This window comes from Leptinotarsa decemlineata, unplaced genomic scaffold, assembly GCF_025532065.1.
Source record: "Leptinotarsa decemlineata unplaced genomic scaffold, Ldec_3_MD MMD2_tig00001393_RagTag_RagTag, whole genome shotgun sequence".
NCBI lineage: Eukaryota > Metazoa > Arthropoda > Insecta > Coleoptera > Chrysomelidae > Leptinotarsa > Leptinotarsa decemlineata.
Window position 1 is genome coordinate 11,831,173 of NW_027412562.1, and position 14,232 is coordinate 11,845,404.

The 14,232-nt window shown below is 36.4% G+C and overlaps 1 protein-coding gene across 1 annotated transcript in view; it reads right to left on the minus strand.

Moving 5' to 3' along the window:
- The window catches only part of Pgant9 (Polypeptide N-Acetylgalactosaminyltransferase 9), a 179,130-nt gene extending 170,634 nt beyond the window's left edge, over positions 1-8,496 (minus strand). Inside the window, exon 1 of the mRNA XM_074176004.1 lies at positions 8,232-8,496. The gene's annotated coding sequence lies outside the window, so the exon portion shown is untranslated. The remainder of the gene's footprint in view (positions 1-8,231) is intronic.
- Between the last annotated feature and the right edge of the window lie 5,736 nt (positions 8,497-14,232).

Genomic DNA, 14,232 nt, shown 5'->3' on the forward strand with positions numbered 1-14,232 from the left:
GATGACTGAAAAAATCATTGAACAGTTCAAAAAATTGTTTCCTCTGATAGCAATGGACCGAGGGAATCTTGTTGACTCACCCTGTATTTGAAGTTCTTCCTCATGAGGATTTTGTGGATGCTCAATGTGGCACACGCTGTAAATTTAATGTGGATAATTTTCCATTGCATCATGTAGGCAAGACATATACGAGTTACAACACACTTCTCAAAAGGCAAAGTTCTCATCAGGATACTCGTAGGAATGCCGCATTGGGTGTATTTTGTTAATTGCGAGTTTCATCACATTTCACTGCAAAAATACGTGTCTTCGATTTTCAGATACAAGAGGTGATTCACATTCAGTTGTTTCTGAGTTTTATTGTATAGTCGAAGTGAACGATATTGTGCACACTAAAAGTTTTCGGCACTCTCAAAGGCCAAAAAAACTAATAGATGGAAATGAATTCGCTGAAAACTCGTCCACGTGGACTATGGAATTGGCGATTCGTATTGGATAATTTTTACTTACTTATGATTGGCTGAAGAGTCATAAAATTAAATTTGGAGTCATGTTATGGTGACGAATATGAATCGGGAATGCGGAGGTAGTTATCGCCGTCGTGTCATCAATGTTCAGTTCAGGAACTGATCGCGATACGAGTGTTGAAATTCGATATTGGTGCAGTTATAATTACTAAAAAATTTTTCTTATCTTTTTAAAATGTAGCCTCCTTGGACAAGAACTAATAGTAATAACGAGTGTGATAACAACGCAAACTTTTTCCAGTGTAGTGATTCCAATATGGTGATGGTGATGGTGAACAATACGAAAAAGTGAATAAGATTCGGATGTATTTGAATATTAAAACACATAGAGTATGTTTCAATGTATATAAGAATCCGTATCTCAAGTTTGGTTTCGAGGGAAACAAACTATTACAAGCAACATCAGATTTGACAGAAATTTCTTTTTCCACTTCACATAAAATAGTCAAAAACAAACCTTATGAACGCAAGACGCGATGTGATACAGGATTACCGAAACCCTGTGGATGTTCATCCAATCAAATCATTGGAAAAAACGATATACGACTGTTACAAAAACAATTAGATTCCTACAACAGAAATCATAAGAAAGAAATTGAATACTTCCGGCCATAAAGTTTTTATTTTGTTTGTATTTTGAAGATAACTATACTAAAAACCAACTATTTGAAGTTTTACAGACAAAAACATTCAAAAAAGTGTATGCCTTCGAGAGTTTTGCTGAAAAGTAAGGGCACACCATACTAAGACTGTCCCCCCTATTTCTGGGTTTTCAATCCCATATAGTTGATTTGGGAAAATTGAAACAAAGCATCAGGCGTAAAAATATTTTTCCAAAATTTGACAAGAAGGTAATAGAGCTAATTAAAGGAGAAGTATATATTATTACCTAAGAAGACTGGCAGAAAAGCATCAAAATAGTTGATACAGGAGCCAACCGCACATTTGTGGTTTCAGTTGATAGATCTCGTGTTCACAAGAAAACTATCAAAATAGTTGATAGTTTTCTTGTGAACACGAGATCTATCAACTGAAACCACAAATGTGCGGTTGGCTCCTGTTGGTGGCTCCGTGCATTTGTATTTCTATCTTTTGGTAACCAAGTGTTGCCCATCCTTACACTTGGCTGCACTTTCATATTTGTATATATATATATATATATATATATATATATATATATATATATATATTGATGCAACTTGATTGATGCAACTAATTTTCCTTTATTTTGAGTATTTGAAATATATCGCAAGCGAAACATAAGTGTAACCACCTATTGGTGTGACACCCAAGTCAACTTGCCAAGTTTTTATGTCAGTGTTGGTGGTTTGACCAATCAACCAACAACTGCGGTAGCAGAAATTTGGGAAGCTAACCTGAAATTCCATCGGAAAACGAATCCACATGTTTCTAGAAATGATATGAAATCTAGAAAGGTTAATGCAGTCAAGATGCTGGAAAATAATTCCAAGAAATCAAAAAATGAATAGATGAGTAATGTTTTGATCATTCCCATATTGACTTCAATTTAAGAGCCACCGGTAGACAGTTGTTTCAGCCTATTGGGCATCGTCAGTACCCGGCAGGCGATCCTCGATTGAAGACGCCGAAATCCATCTTGATTTTAGTCAGGTTGAAACCTGGCTCCCTTCCCCTTTGAACTGATGTTTGCCAGAAGGGCAAACGGGTCATGACTGATGTTTGATGGTGGCATGAATGTCCTCAGACATCCATACCGCCCTTCGCGGTGTACCCCTACTTGGCTGGGGTGAGATTGATGAAGATATTATTCATCTGTTAACGGAGGACATAGGGGCCTCATTCCACAGAGTGTCGGGGCCTTCTATATCGGGAGGGGTCGTCTACAGCATAATCTATAGCTTCCCTGACTAACGGATTGTCGTGAGTTTCAGCATAATCTAAAACTCGCCGATTCCTCGACTGGATGGACTGCTGAATGGAAGGCAGCTTCAAATCTCTGCGGATGGCTTCATTCCGCACGAACCACGGAGCATTCACAACAATCTTCCGTAGAATTTTATTTTGTAAGGTCTTCAAGATGGGGATGTTAGTCGGAGCCGCTTGTCCCCAAACGCCTGAAGCGTACATGATGACATACTTGAACATCGTGTTATAGATCGTGATTTTATTCTTTAGGCTTAGCTTGGATTTTCTATTGATCAAAGGGTACAGGCTTGCCACCCGACCCTGGATCTCTGCCTTCACGCTTAACAGGTGCGGGTTCCAGGTGAGCCTACGGTCTATAAGAAGACCTAGGTACTTGACCCGCGCTTGCCAGTTAATCTCCCTTCCAGAGATTCTTACTTTCATAGCCGGAGAAGCTATCGTTCTTCCCATGGTTATTGCCTGAGTTTTTTCCGGGTTCACTCGGATCTTCCACTCGAGGTACCAGCGCTCGAGGTCGCCCAATGCACGTTGCATATAGACGATCCCGAGCTCCCGACCCATGGAAGATGAGAGGAGAGCCGTGTCGTCGGAGAAAAGAGATACCTTCACATGCTCGGACCTCGGAAGGTCGCTGGTGTAAAGGGAATAAAGCGTGGGAGAGAGCACGGCCCCCTGTGGCACTCCAGCAAGGATCTCTCTGTTGTCAGACAGAGAGCCCTCTACTCTAACCTGAAATGTTCTGTCTTTCAGGAAAGACCCAATCCAAAGACGGTCGAAGGCCTTCGAAATGTCTAATAAGACTAAGTGAACTTTTTTGTTCCTGTTTAGCTCCGAGATGGTATTTTCGATCAGTCTTAGAGCCTGCAACTCAGTGGAGTGTTCTCTCCTGAAGCCGAATTGCTCGTCAGGCAGAACATTTTGGTCCTCAACTTCTTCGTTGAGTCTTTGAAGTACGACTCTTTCAGCCAGCTTAGCCGCCGACGAGAGCAGACTAATCGGGCGATAATTCTGCGGGAAAAGCCGGTTCTGCCCCTGTTTTGGGAGCATGACGACGACCGCATGTTTCCACCTTCTGGGGAAGATAACTGACAACTGCGGTAGCAGAAATTTGGGAAGTTAATCTGAAATGCCATTGGAAAACGAATCCACATGTTTCGTTTCTAGAAATGATATGAAATCTATTAAGGTTAATGCAGTCAAGCTGCTGGAAAATAAATCCATAAAAATTAAAAAATAAATAGATAAGTACTTTTTGATCATTCCCATATTGATTTCAATTTAAAAGCCACCGGTAGACAGTTGTTTCAGCCTATTGGGCATCGTCAGTACCGGGCAGGCGGTCCTCGATTGAAGACAAAATGGTAAAAACCAAGAAAGTACTTGATAAAAATAGCTGCGTAAACGCAAGCGAAACATTATTGGAACCACCTATTGGTATGACACCCAAGTCAACTTGCCAAGTTTTTATGTCAGTGTTGGTGGTTTGACCAATCAACCGACAACTGCGGTAGCAGAAATTTGGGAAGCTAACCTGAAATGCCATCGGAAAACGAATCCACATGTTTCTAGAAATGATATGAAATCTAGAAAGGTTAATGCAGTCAAGCTGCTGGAAAATAATTCCATGAAAATCAAAAAATAAATAGATGAGTACTTTTTTGATAAAAATAGCTGCGCAAACGCAAGCGAAACATAAGTGGAACCACCTATTAGTTCCAGCAGCTTGACGAATCGAATTATGCGAATCGAATTATGATTCACTGCTGTGAACTGAAACAAGAATGTGAAGCACCTTGACATCTCTGAGATATTTTTATGTCAACTCGGTTTACTAAATGACAATTACCGTGAAGTTAGCCACCGATTTCTAGCCACACTTTCTGACGTAGGGAAACTCTCACGTGAGATAGAGGGGCAAACGCAGACGGTGTTGTCAGATTGTTTTTTTCCTCAACTTCTTACGATGAACATTTCTCAAGGTAAATGGAATCGGGGAGTGACCTTATCCGACACGAAGCCTATAATCATTCAAAATACCTGTAATCTACTCAATGCCAAATTTTCTCCGAGTTTCAAAAATATTGGTACATGTCTAAGATGATAGGTATGTTGGTCCTTAGAGACAAAAAACAATAATTCTTGGGAAAACTTTCGGCAATCCACCCGAAATATTTTGATTGTCACTTTCTACAGTTTCTAAAGAAAGTATATAAGTCTAGGGTCAAATGGATTTTTTTGGCGAAAGTGAGGCTGAGTTATGAGTATTGTTTTTCTAAGAAAAAATTTGAATGATTGTGCCAAAAAAACTAATTGTTACAGTTTACTGTATGGTTTTCACTATAAAGGATTTCATAAAAACCGCGACACGTGTTTCGCTACACAATAGCTTTCTCAAGCGTAAACTAAAAGTAACTTCTAAATTACAAATATTTTATACTCTAACTCTAAAATATTACCTACTTACATGCCTGCTTACCTGGAAATAAACAGATTCAATCATGGCGAATTATTCAGTTCAGTTTGATAGTTCATAAGATAGTGAAGAGTTTTTGAATTTGTTTATTTCCATACTCTCCAACAGGTTAATTTCAAACCTCTCTTCTGGAAATGGAGCGGCTTAAATTCATGATTGAACTCATGTCCCTCTGTGATTAAATTAGTGGCATACGTGGAATTCATTTTTCCATTCTGGAAACTAGTTCTGTGTGCATTTATGCGGGCTTTGAACGTTCTACCAGTTTGACCTATATAAAACATAGGACATAATCCACATGATAATTTATACACTCGCGATTTTTCTGAAACTGAACTTTTATCTCTGTTACTATTAATGCGCATGCTTGTTGTTGGTTTTGAAAGCAATATTCACACCTTTGTTGTGCAGGAAATCTGAAATATTTGTAGTGGGTTGGCCTAAGTAGGTTAAGGTTCCAACTTTTATCCTCATCTCTTCGACTTGGGTAAACTTCCTTCAAAGCTTGGCTTTCTTGATAACAGAGAATTGATTACACTGCTATCGTAATCATTGTTAACGGTTATTTGTTTTATTATGTTCAGTTCTTTATTGAAATTTGACTCTGACAAGGGAATATTTATCGGTCTGTGAATCATGCTACTTTGAATGCTGCTACTTTGTGCTGATAGGGTGGGTGGACAAATTATGAATAATATCTTTATGAGCTGGTTTACGATGAATTGAAAAATCATATTTGTTGTTAACTTTCGCTATTGTCAAGTCCAAAAAATGTATAAAGTTGTCCTTTTCCATCTCCATGATGAATATGACAGAAGGGTGGAGAATCAATTGGGCATTATCCGGGATTGTGCAAGAGCTGTCATGACAAAGGCTATAACATACTGGATCTATTCCATCTGTATGGTCGTAATAGAGAAGGGAAAAAATATTACCTGAAAAAATTTTGATCTAGCGGAAACCTTCCGAGTGCAGAAAAGTCTTGGAATTTAGATACAGGTTAAAATCAATTTGTTTTTTCACTAGAATAACAATCGATCAGTTACAAAAGTGTGGTTGCGCAATTAGTACCAAAAATAATTTTTTTGACAGAAAATCAAATTGGATGTTCCACCAAGGACATATCATAGTTCACTTATACGGTACTTAATCAAATTGTTTAAAGGCAATTTTATGAATGTTTTCACATGCTCTTCCTAACGGTATTTTCTGTTCCATACATGAGAACAATACTCCAAAGAAAGTCTGATCTGAGCTTCATAAAGCATCGAAAGATGCTGACGTGTGTATAGTTTTCTGTGCCAAGACATATTGGTGTCCATTTCAACCCCCAACAAACTTATCGAAGCAGAAAGCGGAATTGTCTGACCTGACACTTATCTTCTTATAGAAAATCGATGCCTGAGTTTTTGTGGCATTGAATTGAACCTGGTTACTTTTACCCCAATTCGAAATCACCTCTAGATCCTCATAAAGATTTGCAACCTCTTTCTGCCGGTGAAGATGTGCAACCTCCTTCTGCCGGTGAAGATGTGCCTCCGTAGCCGATGTCCTGGATTCCAAATGGAATAACGAGACAAAGCAATATATTGGATTCTTGGTTTTTTCCAATAAGTCGTTGATATACAATAAAAAGAGGGTTGGAGACAATATGGAACACCAGCATTAATGGTGAAAGTATTCGAGAAATATCCATCGACGGACATCCAAAGAAATTTGAAGACAGTTTCACGAATATTACCACATTCTCTTTCTATTGGTATTTTTCTAGCAGCGGACCTTTATCTGAAAATTTCATAGTAGGTAAGTACTACTAGTGCCTTCGAAAATATGTTTTGTGTTCATTTCGACTGAACATTCAATTCAATTTTCTGATGAAATGATCATTCTTGGTACTAATTGTCCAAATACACTTTTGTTAATGATCGATCGTTATTCTTGTGATAAAAGAAATTGATTTCAACCCGTATTTATAATTTTGTATACCTATCTTCTACTTTATAAATTTCAAGACTTTTTTGTACGAAAGGTTTCCGCTAGATCACACAGAATTTTTTATTAGGAAAAGAATTCAACACACAACACTTTTGTTGTGGATGACCAAAAAAGACATTTGATTCTCTAGAGTTTCTGACACTCAAAATATTATGGCTAAATTGCTCATAGTCTACCCAAGAATTAGTTTTTCCTGTCTATAAGGGTTAAACAAATTGATGATATTCAGCTTTTCCAAATCCTTTTAAGCAAATTGATCCTAAATCATCTTAAATATGTATCCATATTTGTGAAACTCAAGAAAATTTGGAATTACGACACTCCGCAATTCCAATGAACTCAAGAAACGTTGATCGTAAGAAGTTAAGGAAGGAAAACAATCTGACAACACCGTCTATATTTGCTCCTCTATCCCAGGTAAGAGTTTCCCTACGTCAAAAAGTGTGGCTAGAAATCTGTTGATAACTTCACGTTAACTAAATGAAATTTATCCTGTAGCACAAAAACTGAAATTGCATGGTTCAATTGTAATGTAATGTACCTAGTACGTGTAATACAGCAGACAACGAAGTAGACAGACAACATGCAACACCGTTTAACCTCACGTTTTAACTTTGCCGTGCTGTGAAAGACACATGAGAATGAAGTGAAACATGTATGGAACAAATGAACTGTCCCCGATCACAAAGAATCAGGTTTAAGTCGCAAAGACCATCAGATTCAAATGCTTGGTGTTGGATATCCAGTGATTTGATTCATCAACATGGATACGGAAACAAATCTAGAACAGTTCAGAAATGTGTTTCGAAACGTTCGGTATAAAAAAAGTTATCTAGAAATTCATAGAAAATTTCAATGAATAATTGAATATGGATCTGGCTTATGTGAACTTATGTAGTGGAATACAATATTCATATGAAAATAACTCATAAGAATAGGTTGAAAACATACAAATATAAAAATATGTGATATATCTATATGCAGTTAGTGGGGCATATAGTATTCAACCTTGAATATGTAGTTATTGTATATGTCTAGTTTCAATAAAAGTTTCAAAAAACATTGAATTAAGTCAATTTCGATGTTTATGCCGTGCACCTTACGGGGAACCTTAGTCGTTTGAGAAAAAGTTCGATCAGAGCATATTATAGTCATTAGACTCATAATTAGTTTTTGAAATAGCGGTACGTTCATGTTGTGACAGCCGTTTTGTTTACAAACTATTTCACTTTTGTGTAGGCATAAAAAATGTTCATCACTATATGAGGTTTCACTAGCTGATAAAGTGAGGTTATCAATAGATGAATAAAAATCAGAATTATACATACCTCATCTTAATACTTCCTGTTTCCTGTGAGCAAATATCTACTATAAGTAACAAGAATAATCCCAACAATCAAAACTTCACTTCAAACACCTGAATGACCTTTCTGATCTCGAAATCCATGAACTATTATCGAAAATTATTACACTCTAATTGGAAAAACAATCATAAATCACTGGAGTCTGAAGAACACAACATTCACGCGCACAACCTTCCGATGACAAAATCGCTAAATAACTGTACATCAACACAGCTGAGCCAATACTACTGAAACATTAAAGACGATTCTACTCATCGCGCATCGCTATGTATTCACATTAGACCGTGAGTATAGATTGAAATGATTTGAATATCGTTTCCGCGATAACTGTTCAATTGTTATCTTACCTAGTGTATAATGTACGTATATTTTTTATCAATAATAATGGTCTAACAGTTAGCAACAGTCAACAACATATATGTTATAACTCACTTGAGAAAAATAACTTTTTAAAAATTATTATTTATTGAACAGGGGAAACAGATCTGTATCCCCAGAGTTGAGTAGTAACAGTATGACAACTAGAATACAACTAAAACTATTACGCCACGCAGGACGTCTTTTATATGAAAAAATATCATGAAGTAAGCGTCTGGGTGAACAAAGAACAGTAAACGGCGCCTGGGATCTTTCTGGAACTGCGTAGGTGCCGGATGTTGATTCTGCTATGCTCTTGAGATGGTCACCTTGGAGATGAATGGTAGAGGTCAGCCATGGGCATATAACAACTCCCCTTTACCAAAAAAAGTTGGTTCCTTATGAAGCAACTTTTGGGCTGTAAAGTATAAAAAATATATTAGTAATCGTCTAATGTGATTTCCTCGTCCTCGGGAATCTCATCTTGAAGGCTAGGTCTTCTTCTTGGGAACATACTTGTAAAACGCTTAAAAGGCCTGAAGGGTCTTGGAGGCGGTGGTGGGTTGTTGACATCTGCAATTGCTAGGCTGCTGCGACGTCTTCTTCTGCATTTACAAAAGGTGTACAGAATTATTAGCACAATAATTAGCGTAATGGTGAAGTATGTAAACCAAGAAATATGTTTGGTTACATATGGTTGATTTATTAAATTATCCAGGGTTTTAGAATATGAATCAAGTTTGTGTTTGGCAATTTCCAAATCATCGACATTCAAATCGTTCAATTTCAATGGCTTCAGTTTTGGAATACTTGATTTGTCCGGTAGGTTATTGCAACATTCGTATGGTATTAAGACTGGATGTGATCCATACGAGATATTTGAATATTTCGAAAATCTGGAATCAGCTTGAATTTTTGTTACTCCAATAAAGGCGCTGCATTCCGTTTCAAGGGTTATGAGAGAGTTTTTATTTATTAATTCCGTTTTCACTTTCTTTTCGGGACAATTTATAGTCACTTGTAAAGGTTCCGAGAGTATCACTAGCCATAGGTTCGTTTCAATTTTGTGCACCTTATAATTCTGACTGAAAAATAAGGAGCTCTGACAGTTGGTTGGAACGTTTTTCGTGTACTTGAAAATTTGGGCTTCACAAATTGAGTTTTGGTCAATCGGATATGCGAACATATTGTAACACAGTTTAGTTTGGAATGTCAATGTCTTACACGCACTCATATCCGTGATTGGTATGAACATTAAAGAGTCATCGTCTTTCGCGATATATTGTTGTGAAATTTGCAAAATATGATGTAGCCCTGTTCTATCATCAAATATTGGAATGGGGTACACATGATATAGGATATAAATTGGAGGTTCAGTCAATGGGATTTTGAGTACAAATATTAGGTTGTGCTCAGTTTGAAAAGCTTCTAGTTCGATTATTTCGAGATATTGAGCTATTTTGTCCAATTTTGGTTGGAGAGGAAGGTTATTTCTTCTTAAATTTTGAGAAATTTCTAGTAGTGCATTTATTAAATGATCAGGTGTTATGATTGACGAGTGAATAATATTCAATCTTGCAAATGTGATTGAATCCAAGGCGTCATCAACGTTTTCTTGAATAAATAAAAAGCTTTCCATAAGTTTTTCACAAATTTCTATAAATTTCAGTTTTGCTTCCACTTGTGCTATTCTGTCGTTCAGTTCTGTTATTGACTTTTCTATGACTCGAATGTCTTCATTAAATGTTTTTTCATCAATTTGCAGTTTTCTTATTGTTGTATTGAAATTTTGAATTACAGAAGTAGTAACGGATATTTGATTTTTTAATAAATTCTCTAATTGATGTTCATCGTTATTTAGCCTGTTTATTGAGTTTGTATAAAATTCGCCATCTGAAGCGTCAAGATTTCCAGTAATTGATTTAAAAATAGATCCAATGCCATTTATGAGACCACGTTTATTTCGTCTAGGGTGTTTTGCATCCATTGCAATTTCACGAAACTTATCTCTCAACGCTTGAGCTAGTTGTAAGATAAGCCCGGTGTGCGTTTTGACTTCAGAGCGAAATGTGCTCATGCTCTGACCGTAAATCGAGGTCATGCTGATTAATGAATCTAGAATTTTAACGTTGTTATCAAAGGCTTCTTTGATTTGGGAAATGTTTTTACTGACGAGTAGCGTCCATTTGTCGTTCGTAAGAATAATATTACCTTTTTCATGATAATATACGCCTACGGTATTGTTGATTGTTTCGATTTTGTATGGACTGGTTACAGGGAACGCTACTGTTCCGAGCAGTAGGAGTGACCTGAAAATAAATTTAATTTTCAGTATACGGTTTCATCCTATCAAAGTTCACTTTTGTTCTTTGATTTGTTTGCACATTTAGAAGTATTGCTGAGTTTTGAAAGAGTTGTTCAATTATGAATGGGCCGTTGAATTTATTTTGCAGTTTGTCTTTTATTTGCGATTCCTTAACGTAAACTTTATCGCCTACTTTGTAATTGGGTTTTTCTCCAGAAATATTTCTGTCGAAACGGATTTTAGCTTTCTCCTTTTTCCTTTCGATTTTTTCTCGTGCGACTTTGTAATAATGAGAGAGTCTATTATTTAGGTCTCTCACGTATTTTGTAATAAGTTGTTCTTGATTATATAGTTTTTCTGGAGGCCTGCTTGCCGTGTGTCCGAAAACTAATTCATGGGGTGTAAATCCATGAGATTTGTTCTCAGAGTTATTATAACATATTACTGCGAATGGTAATACATTAAAAGGGTGATCATCTGGGTGTTCAGCCAGATGGGCTCTAATCATTTCTAATAATGTTGCATGGAATATTTCCACAGATCCGTTGGATTGGGGATGATTGACACTAGAATATGTTAGCTTTATATCAAAAAGGGTACAAAGGTCTCTTAGAAGGGCATTATCGAATTCTCGACCGTAATCACAATGGATTCGTAATGGGGTTCCATAGTGCTGGAAAAATAAAAGTAGAGTATCTGAAATATTTTTTGCTGTTTTGTCTGGGATTGGATACACTTGTGTGAATTTTGTCAGTTCGTCACGTATACTCAATGCGTAATTTTTCGTTGGGATTTCAACTACGTCGATGTTTATTCTTTCGAAAGCTGTTTTAGGCGTTTCGGTTATTACTAATGGGTTGTTTAAATTTTTTCGACAGATTTTTGTTTTTTGACAAACATCACAAGCTTTTATGAAATTTTCAACATCTTTGTTGAGTCCTTGCCAATTATATTTTTCACGTATTCTACGAATTGTTTCATTGATACCTCGATGTAAATTACTTTTTCCGTTATGATTTTGATCGATTATGATCGGGATTTGATCTTTATCCGGAGTGGTAATGATGTTATTGCATATTTTGAATTTTATATCCTTTTGAGCAAAAATGAAACATAGAATTTCTAAAATGGGAAGTTCAGGATTAGTTTCAATGCAATATACTTTAGAGGGATCTAAATCATTTTGACTTCTATACAGGGTGAGAAACAAGTGTTCAATCACCGATTCTGGATCATAAGTGAGAGGAACTATATAATATTTTCTGTTTTTTATTGTTTTGCTTGATACAATATTTATTTTGAGATTTCTGAATTCGTAATCTTCTTCAAGAATATCCTCAAAGATTTTATAGTGAAAGTCTTTCAATTCCTTTTGTCTAGGGAATATTAGAATGTTTTTATTTTCTTTATCGAGAAATTGGCAATTGGAATACTCGACTTTTGAATAATCAATCAGAGATGTTGTTTTGTATAAATTTACGAATGTTGTGAACTCTTCGGTTATCTGTTCTGGTGTATATTCTGATTGATCGCCTTCACGGTTTTCGAGGTTTTCAGGGTTTTCAATATTTTCAGGGTTTTCAGGGTTTCCTACGGATTCCTCTGGTTCTTGTACCGGATCTTGGATTATTTCAAGATCTAGTTCTTCATTTGTTGGCAAAATGAAGGTACCTGAAGGTATTAGTTTTGTATTAAAAACGAGACAGGCTTTTGTGGAATCAACTTTGATTCTTGAAAGTGCGTCAGCGTTTTTATTTATTCTTCCGGGTTTATATATAATTTCATAGTCGTATTCTTCAAGCTTTAAACGCCATCTTGCGAGTCTACTTCCTGGATCTTTTATGGAAAATAGCCAAGTTAGGGGTCTATGGTCCGTGATTAGTTTAAATTTTCTACCGAAAAGGTAGGGCCTAAAATGCTTAACTGCCCATACTATTGCCAATAGCTCTCGTTCAATCGTGGAATACTTTGATTCTGCGGAACAGAGAGTTCGCGATGCGTATGCAATAGGTAGGTCCTTGCCAATAGGGCCTTGGGATAATACGGCTCCGATAGCGTATGCGCTTGCATCTGTAGTCAAAAGAAATGTGTCTTCGAAATTTGGGTATATTAGAATTGGGGTTGAAACAAGTGCTTGTTTTAATTCTTCGAATGATTTTCTACATTCATCATTAAAAATGAAAGGTGTGTCTTTTTGAAGTAGTTTCGTGAGGGGTTTTGATATTTTAGCAAAATTTGGGATAAATTTTCTATAATATCCGGCTAATCCGAGGAATGATTTTATACTTTTCTGGTTTTGGGGTTCTGGGAAATTTATTATACAATCGACTTTGTCGGGATTTGGTTTTACTCCGTCTTTGGTTATTACGTGTCCAAGATATGCTACTTCCTTTCTAAGAAATTCACATTTATCTGGTTGGATTTTGAGATTGGCTTGGCGGAGTCTTTTAAATACTTCTTTTAGTCTGGAAATGTGCTCATGAATGGTAGGGGAATAAATGATGATGTCGTCCATATAGACAAGACATCGCTCATTCTGGATTCCGAGAAGAATGTTATCCATCACCCTTTGAAATGTTGATGGAGCATTCTTGAGGCCAAAACTCATCCTAAGAAATTCGTAATGGCCATTTTCTACCGAAAATGCTGTTTTGGGAATGTCCTTGTCATCGATTTCGATTTGGTGGAAACCAGAAGCAAGGTCCAAGGTGGTGAAGTATTGACATTTGCCAAGTTGGTCCAGAAGGTCCGATATCATTGGAAGAGGGTATTTGTCATCTACAGTAAGCTCATTTAACTTCCTATAGTCGACAACTACACGCCATTTTTGTTTTCCTGATGCATCTATTTTCTTTGGTACAACCCACACTGGAGATGACCAGGGAGAAATAGAAGGACGTATAATTCCATCTTCTAGCATTTTGTTTATTTGTCGTTTCACTTCCTCTTTATGAATTTGAGGGTGGCGATATGATTTGGTAAAGACCGGTTTTGCATCTTTCGTGTCGATTGAATGTTTTATTTCATTTGTGAATGTGAGTCGATCACCTTCCAAATAAAAGATGTCTGAAAATTCCAAGCAAGTTTGCGTAATTATTTCGGATTCTTCTTCGTTCAAATGATCTAATCGTAATTGTTTTTTTATTTCAAATTCCCTATCTACATAATTTTTTTCGATTTTTGTTTCGTTTATGGGGTTCAAGGAAAAATTTTGAATTGGTTCAATATCCAGATTATAAAATTCTACTACTTTAGGTATAGCATTTGAATTTATAATTGAAGTGAAAAATTCTCCTTTTTCAT